The sequence below is a fragment of the Choloepus didactylus genome, chromosome 11, assembly GCF_015220235.1.
Source record: "Choloepus didactylus isolate mChoDid1 chromosome 11, mChoDid1.pri, whole genome shotgun sequence".
In the NCBI taxonomy this organism is placed as follows: domain Eukaryota; kingdom Metazoa; phylum Chordata; class Mammalia; order Pilosa; family Megalonychidae; genus Choloepus; species Choloepus didactylus.
In genome coordinates this window covers 2242284-2251548 of record NC_051317.1, presented here as the reverse complement: position 1 = coordinate 2251548, position 9265 = coordinate 2242284, and the positions used below count along the sequence as shown (strand labels likewise).

Below are 9265 nucleotides of genomic sequence, written 5' to 3'. Positions count from 1 at the left end.
CTTTTGAAATAGTTAATGCAACTACTGCTAAGACATTAATAATAGTACTCCAGGATTTACAATCAAGCTGATTAGCCCAGTAAGGGAGGTCACCAAAAAACTAAATCCATTTTTAGGCAGGTCTAGTCTTGTACCCTCCATTCTCCTTTTTTAACATTTGAAGACAACAGGTTGAGTAGGCAGACATTTTTTTATGGACCCCTGAGGTTGTTTTTATGGATTCAATCTCAGCTTTATTGAATTGTTGATAACAGGAATAGGATTTGCAGGGAGAGCGGAGATATCAGAAAGCTCTGTATTAGATGTTTTCTGAGAGGCCAACAGAGAAGCCGCTGCCTGAGTAGTTTCTGGTTGAGTTGCATTTGTCTCTGCATCAAGTTGTTCCCTCATTTCTGTTTTATGATGTCCACTCAGAGCAAGACAGTTAGCATCTCCACTTGTTTCATCCTCTTCAATTTGGTTTTCTTGGGATCCTCTTTGTGAGGTGAGGATTTCCTCTTGACTCCTGCCATAGGATTAGGTATTTTTGTTGCTGCATTTCCCGAAGTTCTAGTTGGTTGGTTTACCAGATGTGTTGAAGAAACAACTCTGGTAAGACAAGACAAGGTATTGAGGGTGATCTTAACGATACGGGAATACTCAGGTGTCACTATGGTTCGTTAATTTTCTTTTGGTATGTGTTTCGATTTGCTAATGCTGCTGTTTTACACAACACCAGAAATGGATTGGCTTTTATAAAGAGGGTTTATTTCGTTACAAAGTTACAGTCTTAAGGCCATAAAGTGTCCAAGGTAAGGCATCAACAATAGGGTACCTTCACTGGAGAAAGGCTATTGGCATCGGGAAAACCTCTGTTAGCTGGGAAGGCACGAGGCTGGCGTTTCCTTGCTCCCAGGTTGCGTCTCAGAATGGCATTCTCCAAAATGTCTGCATCAGTTTCCAACAAATGTCTGTCTCAGCTGCAGCTCTGAGGTTCTTCTGTTTGTGAGCCCCTTTATAAGACTCCAGTGAACTAATCAAGCCCAGGCTGAATGGGTGGGGCCACACCTCCATGGAAACATTCAATCAGAGGTCACACCCTAACCAAAGTGTCACTTACAGTTGGGTAGGTCACATCTCCGTGGAAACAACCTACTCCCCATATCCCACAAGATTGGATTAAAAGATCATGGTTTATTCTTGGGGGACATAATATATCCAAACTGGCATAGTATGGTAGGGGTATATTGGAAGGAATGAAGTTATTTCAGGATATTTGTTTTTCCCATAGCTTTGCTTTATTTTGTTTGGAAATTTTTTTTTTAATTTGATAAATAAAGTAATTTTAAAAAAAGAAACAATTCTGGAAACTAGGTTTTGGTGGTTGAAAAAAATGGCTGGTTGTGTGGCAGTTTGAGTAATGCTTTCACTTGATGTACTCCCTGAACATTCACTAGAATTTACTTGTGGTGCAGAAACATCAGTAGCTTGTATGTTGGTCACAGCTGCTGCTGTTACAGCTGGAGCAGGACTGGTTCACTGAGAGCTGTCAAAACTATTCGATGGACTGGTCTTCATAGCCCTAGTATGTAAAGGCAAAGACATGCTGATATAGACAAATCAAGGCTGCTGTCATTCAGGGCTGTCAATCCGACACCTTATCTTTAATGCTTTTTCTTTGAAGCACATGATTAGGTAGTAGCTGATGGAGTTGGTTTTTTCTTTATATGCATTGCAGCAATTTTCATATCCACCTCAAACATCTTGCTGTTTATTGCTTTCCTATAAACTGTATCTGTGGAAGACTGAATATCATAGGTGAGGTCAACACTGAGGTTTTAGGAGTTTTCTGTTTTTTTAAACACTAACCCAATCACCACATTGTAAGAAATTCTTCCCTGTCAGGATTTTCTTTGGGAGCTGGAAATGACTGGGGGATTCACATGAGCCAGTGAAATAAATTCATACTTCCCCAAGCTTCCAGCCAGGATTTGGATTTTTCATTCCACCAAGTCCACCCATTCTATGCATAGATTTTCTGTTGGTGCACTTGCTAGAAGTAAAATATAATGCTTGTACTTTTGGAAGAAGTTTGGAGCTTCAAAAACTTTGGACCACTCTGCCTTACTCAGCAAAATTTCATCTGTGATAGCAAGACCTTGTTTAAACTCCTCAACCATGACCATCTGTGCCGAAATGGACACATTGTACGTGGAGCTCTGCTGTGGGTACGCTGGTGTGATTATAGGCATAACATGGTACCTAACACTGGGGTTTATCCTTGGGTCCCATACAGGCAAATTAAGATCGTGTTCTTCAGGCTGTTTCAAAAGCACTGGATTTGGCCAGTCCCATTTAGAAAATACCAAGAAAAATTTATGTACAAGAGTTGATGCTATTGCACTTGGATAAAGCTGACAAGTTCTTGCTGCTAGCATAGCCCAGGAAACACCACCAAGGAAACCTAATATATTGAAATAGATGTGGTGGTGTTTGGCCCACAGTTTGATAGCTCTCAGAGTTAACCTGAAGTTGTCAGTGTTTGGTACTAGATGTGAAATTTCATCAGTTACCCTGCAACCATTAAGATTTCTTATGCATCTTAAATCTAAATTTTTAAGCAGATTGTCGTTTAGTAGGTCCAAATCTTATGGAATAGTCTGCAGTGCTAATCTTGCAAACAAAATATCAATCTCTGTCCCATCAAAACACAGTTTGATAACTTGTACGAATGCCTCTTCAACAGTTCTTAAATCTTTTACTTCTTCCTGTAATTTCAATTTATCATAGAATGAGGTGAAAAAGTCACTTGGATCAACATGTCTTGGTGCAACATACAACGCATCTGTATCAGCACTTTTGTGTGTACTCCTAATCTGTAAGATCCAAATGTAAAAATTTTTCCTCCAACATTTTCAATTACAGATTGTGGGAGATTCTTGCTGTGCCAGTTTGGATGTATTATGGCCCCCAAAATGCCATTATCTTTGATGCAATCTTGTGAAGGCAGATGTATTAGTGTTGATTAGGTTGGAATCTTTGCTTGAGAGTTTCCATGGAGATGTGACACAATCAACTGGGCGAGACCTTTGATTGGATAATTTCCATGGAGTTGTTACCCCACCCATTCTGAGTGGGTCTGAATTAAATCACTGGAGACATATAAAGAGCTAACAAACAGAAGGAACTCAGAGCATCTGTGAGTGACATTTTGGAGAGCAACTGAGAGTGACATTTTGAAGAGGAGCTGCAGCTAAGAGAGGAAAAAACACCCCAACAACAACACTTTGAAGAATGCACAAGAGCTGAGAAAGGAGCTGAAATGCAATCTAGAAGCAAGCAGATACCAGCCATGTCCTTCCCAGCTAACAGAGTTTTTCCGGATGCCAATGGCCATCAACCTGCTGTTGATGCCTTACCTTGGACACTTTATGGCCTTAAGACTGTAACTTTGTAACCAAATAAACCCCCTTTATAAAAGCCAATCCATTTTCTGTTATTTTGCAAAGAGGCAGCATTAGCAAACCAGAACACTTGATTTCACTGATTTCTTGTCTCCACTCTTTGACCAGTGTTCTAGTTTGCTAATGCTGCAGAATGCAAAACACCAGAGATGGATAGGCTTTTATAAAATGGGGGTTTATTTCACTACACAGTTACAGTCTTAAGGCCACAAAGTGTCCAAGGCAACACATCAGCAACCGGGCACCTTCACCGGAGGATGGCCAATGGTGTCCAGAAAACCTCTGCTAGCTGGGAAGGCAGCCAGCGTCTGCTCCAAAGCTCCAGCCTCAAAACGGCTTTCTCCCAGGACGCTCCTCTCTAGCAAGCTTGCTCCTCTTCAAAACATCACTCTCAGCTGCACTCCGTTCCCTCTCTTTGAGTCAGCTCATTTATATAGCTCCACTGATCAAGGCCCACCCTGAATGGGTGGGGCCATGCCTCCATGGGAACATCTCATCAGAATCATCTCCCACAGCTGGGTGGGGCACATTCCAAGCAAATCCAACCAGCACCAACGTCTGCTCCACAAAACTACAAAGATAATGGCATTTGGGAGACACAATACATTCAAACAGGCACAACCAGGTTATTTAATTTTCCCAAAATTAAAATCCCGTGATGCAGTTCCTCTTCTCCTTCAAGAAAAAAATCTACTGAGGTGGGAGTGGGGGGTTGGGGGGCTACCTCATCCCTGGGTCCAATGTCTTCTATAGACTCTTGATCACTCAGCATTCTCCAGAAATATTCTTGCCTCTCATCGCTACCCCCACCCCCACCACTTTGCTTTGCCTTCAGAGGAAAACCCTCAGGATATGACCCGTTCCTGCCTAGCTTCAATCTAGCCCTGAGCAGGGGCCAGCCTGCTATCTGTCACTTGATTTATTTTCCCAAAGCTCCCCTGTCCCTATCTAGATGAAAGCCTAGTTTGTAGCCTAAATATTGAAATACATCTCTTGGATGTATCCAGGGTTTTCAATTTGTTTCAACTGAAGTCTTTGAATATTAATTTCAAAGAGAGGAAAAGCCAACGTATGCTTATGTCTTGAGGCTCTTCACTTACTGGGATTTTTTTTTCCATTTTTTTTTTAATTGAGATTGTTCATGTGCCAGTTTGAATGTCTTGTGTCCCCCAAATGCCATTATCTTTGATGTAGTCTTGTGGGGCAGACGTTTTGGTGCTGATTAGATTTGCTTGGAATGTGCCTCACCCAGCTGTGGGTGATGACTCTGATGAGATATTCCCATGAAGGCATGGCCCTGCCCATTCAGGGTGGGCCTTTTTCAGTGGAGCCATATAAATGAGCTGACTCAAAGAGAAGGAACTCAGTGCAGCTGTGAGTGACGTTTTGAAGAGGAGCTACAGCCAAGAGGGACACTTTGAAGTAAGCACAGGAGCTGCAGATGAGAGACATTTTGAAGACGGCTGTTGAAAGCAGACTCTTGCTCCAGAGAAGCTGAGAGAGGACAAATACCCCAAGTGCAACTAAGAGTGACATTTTAGAGTAGAACGTCCTGGGAGAAAGCCATTTTGAAACCAGAACTTGGAGGAGATGCCAGCTACGTGCCTTCCCAGCTAACAGAGGTTTTCCGGATGCCATTGGCCATCCTCCAGTGAAGGTACCCGATTGTAGATGCATTTACCTTGGATGCTTTATGGCCTTAAAACTGTAACTGTGTAACCAAATAAACCCCTTTTATAAAAGCCAATCCATCTCTGGTGTTTTGCATTCCAGCAGCATTAGCAAACTAGAACAGATTTGGAACCACACCATACAATTATCCAAAGATCCAAAGTGGTATAATCACTTGCTCATGGTACCATCATACAGCTGTGCATCCATCACCACAATTAATTTTTTTTTCAATATTTAGAACATTTTCACTACTCCAGAAAAGAAATAAAGACAAAAAAAAAAAAAAAAGGGAACTCAGATCCTCCCATACCCCTAACCATGCCCCCCTTCATTATTGATTCATAGTTTTGGTATAGTACGTTTGTTACTGTTGATGAAAGAATGTTAAAATACTACTAACTGTAGTATATAGTTTGGAATAGGTATATATTTTTTTCCTATATGCCCCTCTATTAATAACTTATAGTTGTAGTGTCATACATTTGTTCTGGTTCATGAGAGAGATTTCTAATATTTGTACAGTTAATCATGGACATTGTCCACCACAAGATTCACTGTTTTGTAAATTCCCATCTTTTAACCTCCAACTTTCCTTCTGGTGACATACATGACTCTGAGCTTCCCCTTTCTACCACCTTCACACACCTTTCAGCACTGTTAGTTATTCTCACAATGTGCTACCATTACCTTTGTCCATTTCCAAATATTTAAGTTCACTCTAGTTGAACATTCTGCTCATAAAAAGCAACCTCTCCCCATTCTTTAGCCTCGCTCTATATCTTGATAACTTACATTTCATGTCTATGGGAAGTTACATATTATAATTAGTTCATATCAGTGAGACCCTGCAATATTTGTCTTATGTGTCCATCTTATTTCACTCAATATAGTGCCCTCAAGGTTTCTTCATCAACCCATTTTTTTTTAAGATGGTTTTGTTCACACACCATACATTCCGTCCTAAGTAAATAATCAATGGTTCCCTGTATAGTCACATATTTATGTATTCACAACCATCACCACTATCTGAATAAGGACATCTCCATTTCTTCCACAAAGGATGAGGAAAAGTCAAAGAAGGTAGAGAGAGCAGAAAAAGAAAAAAAGAAAGAGAGGAAAAAAAGAAAAAAAAACACGATAGCTAGGAAGCAACAAAAGATAGCATTAAATTAAAGTAGAATAAACAGTCAGACAACATCACCAATGTCAAGAGTTCCATACTCTTCCCCTATGTTCCCCCCATATGCATTTAGCTTTGGTATATTGCCTGTGTTATATTAAAGGAAGCATAATACAATGTTTCTGTTAACTGTAGTCTCTAGTTTGCATCGATTGTATTTTTCCCCCAATCCCACCCCATTTTTAACACCTTGCAATGTTGACATTCATTTGTTCTACCTCATGTAAAAACATATTTGTACCTTTTATCACAATCATTGAGCACCCTAGGTTTCACTGAGTTATACAGTCCCAGTCTTTATCTTTCCTCTTTGCTTCTGGTGTCCCACATGCTCCCAAACTTTCTCTTTCAACTATACTCACAGTCATCTTTGTTCAGTGTACTTACATTGCTGTGCTACTATCTCCTAAAATTGTGTTCCAAACCTCTCACTCCTGTCTTTTCCTTTGTCTGCAGTGCTTCTTTTAGTGTTTCCTGTAAAGCAGGAATCTTGTTCACAAACTCTGTCATTGTCTGTTTGTCAGAGAATATTTTAAGCTCTTCCTTATATTTGAAGGACAGTTTTGCTGAATATAGGATTCTTGATTGGTGGTTTTCTCTTTAAGTGTCTTAAATATATCACCCCACTTCCTTCTTGCCCCCATGGTTTCTGTAGAGAAATCTGCACAGAGTCTTATCAAGCTTCCTTGTATGTGATGGATGGCTTTTCTATTTCTACTTTCAGGATTATCTTTTTATCTTTGACATTTGATAATCTGATTATTAAGTGTCTTGGCATAGGCCTATTCAGATCTATTCTGCTTGGAGTATGCTGTGCTTCTTGGATTCATAATTTTATGTCTTTCATAAGAGGTGGGAAATTTTCATTGATTATTTCCTCTATTATTGCTTCTGCTCCTTTTCCCTTCTCTTCTCCTTCTGGGACACCAATGACACGTATATTCCTGCATTTCATTTTGTCTTTAAGTTTCAGGAGGTGTTGCTCATATTTTTCCATCCTTTTCTCTCTCTGTTCTTTTGTGTGTAGGTTTTCAGGTGCCTTGTTCTCCATTTCCTAACTGTTTTCTTCTGACTCTTGAGATCTGCTGTTATATGTCTCCATTGTGTCCCTCATCTTGTGTGTTGTGCCTTTCATTTCCATAGATTCTGTCAGTTGCTTTTTTGAACTTTCAATTTCTACTTTATGTACGCCCAGTGTTTTCATTATATGCTTCATCTCTTTTGCCATATCTTCCCTAAACTTTCTGAATTGATCCAGCTCTAGTTGTTTAAATTCCTGTATCTCAGTTGAAGTGTAAGTTTGTTCCTTTGACTGGGCCATAACTTCACCCCTCCTAGTGTAGGTTGTAGTTTTCTGCTGTCTAGGCATCTGGCCTCCTTGGTTACCCCAATCAGGTTTTCCTAGACCAGAATGGGCTCAGATCTTGGAAGGAGGCAATAGTTTCAGGTCTCCCTGAGGGTGTCTTAGAAGATTGATGCACCCTGTGAGGCCTCGAGTCATTGTGCTTTTCTGCCCACCAGGTGGCACCTGTCAGCCTGTAGCTCCAGACCAGTGTAAGGAGGTGTGGCCCATGGCTGTTTTCCCCCAGGCTCTGGGGTCTGGTTCTGAACGGAAGGCAGGTAGTAGAGCTTTGCACTGCCTCTTTCCTGTTAGGGAAGATATACCCCCCAGGGAGAGGTCATTTGCATTTAAATTGTCTCTTACTCTGCTATCTCCACACTTGTCTGGGTCTGAGTGCTAGGAATTGAAAATGGCTGAGGATTTCTCCACTGAGCTGAAAAAGGGATAGAAAGACCCCCTCCAGGGTCAGTCTGCAGCCCCCCCCCCTTAGTTTCACCTGTTGGCCAGAGACAGCACCTGGTCCTCTGGGCTCCCCCTCCCTCCCAGAGAGGTCATCCAGCTCTCCAAGGCCAGTCATCACCAAAAGCCTCTGTCTGCTTGCTGGGGATTCATAGTTTGTAATTAAAACCCCAGTTGGAGCTCAGCTGAGCTATACTCGCTTGCTCAGAGAGTGCTGCTCTCTAGCACAGTGAAGCTTTGCAGTTTAAGCCATGGGGGGAGGGGGCTCCCAGCTTGGGTCCACAGTTTTTACTTACAGATTTTATGCTGCAATCTCGGGCATTCCTCCCAATTCAGGTTGGTGTATGTGGTGTATGATGAGTAGACGGTCATGTTTGTCCCCCCACAGTTATTCCAGATTATTTTCTAGTTGTTCCTGGCTGTTCATTAGTTGTTCCAGGGGGACTAACTAACTTTCACTCCTCTCCATGCCTCCATCTTCTTTCCTACTTGGCTTGTTTTAATCTTCAAGAGCTTTCAATTTAAAAACCTTTCCTAGTTTTCAGAAAAAGTCACACTAAGTGATTATGGCAGCACACAGTCTCTTAAATATATTGAATGAATTGCCGTTATTCAAATATCAAGAGATTTCATGTAACTGTACAAATTTCTGGCTTTCTTTAAAAAATAGAAGGATCTGGAAACACTAGGCCTGCATTTCAGGGGAGTCGAATAACAGCTGCTTCCTGGACAGACATGTGGTCTCTCACCCTGCAGTCCCCCAGGCCTGCTTATGTCATGGATGTCACCTGACCAGGATGTCACCTGACCAGGCCCTGCTGTAGCATGGGGTTTTGGCTTGGCCACCTAACTCGCCATGTGACCTAGGGCAACTCATTCTACTCTTTGAGCCTTAGACTCCTCATCTGATGCCTCATAGAAGCCTAAGCCACAACATACTTCCCAGCCCTACACTTCTATGATGAGCCTCCTGCTATCTGCATTTGACAATGCATTTGACAGCTCTATCAAGGCCAGGGCCCCACGTGAGCTCTCCATGGGGGCTCTGCGATACTGGGCCTCCTGATCGGGGGAGACGGAAGTGACGTCTGTGACCTCTATTCTTACCATGTCATTTTTACCCTAAAGAACAACTGACCAGCAACTATAATTATTCAGTCTTGGCTC

General features: G+C 41.7%; 1 pseudogene; it reads right to left on the bottom strand.

The window, feature by feature from the left end:
• Positions 1-451: 451 nt before the first annotated feature.
• LOC119506532 lies at positions 452-4241 on the bottom strand (annotated as a pseudogene).
• Positions 4242-9265: the final 5024 nt, after the last annotated feature.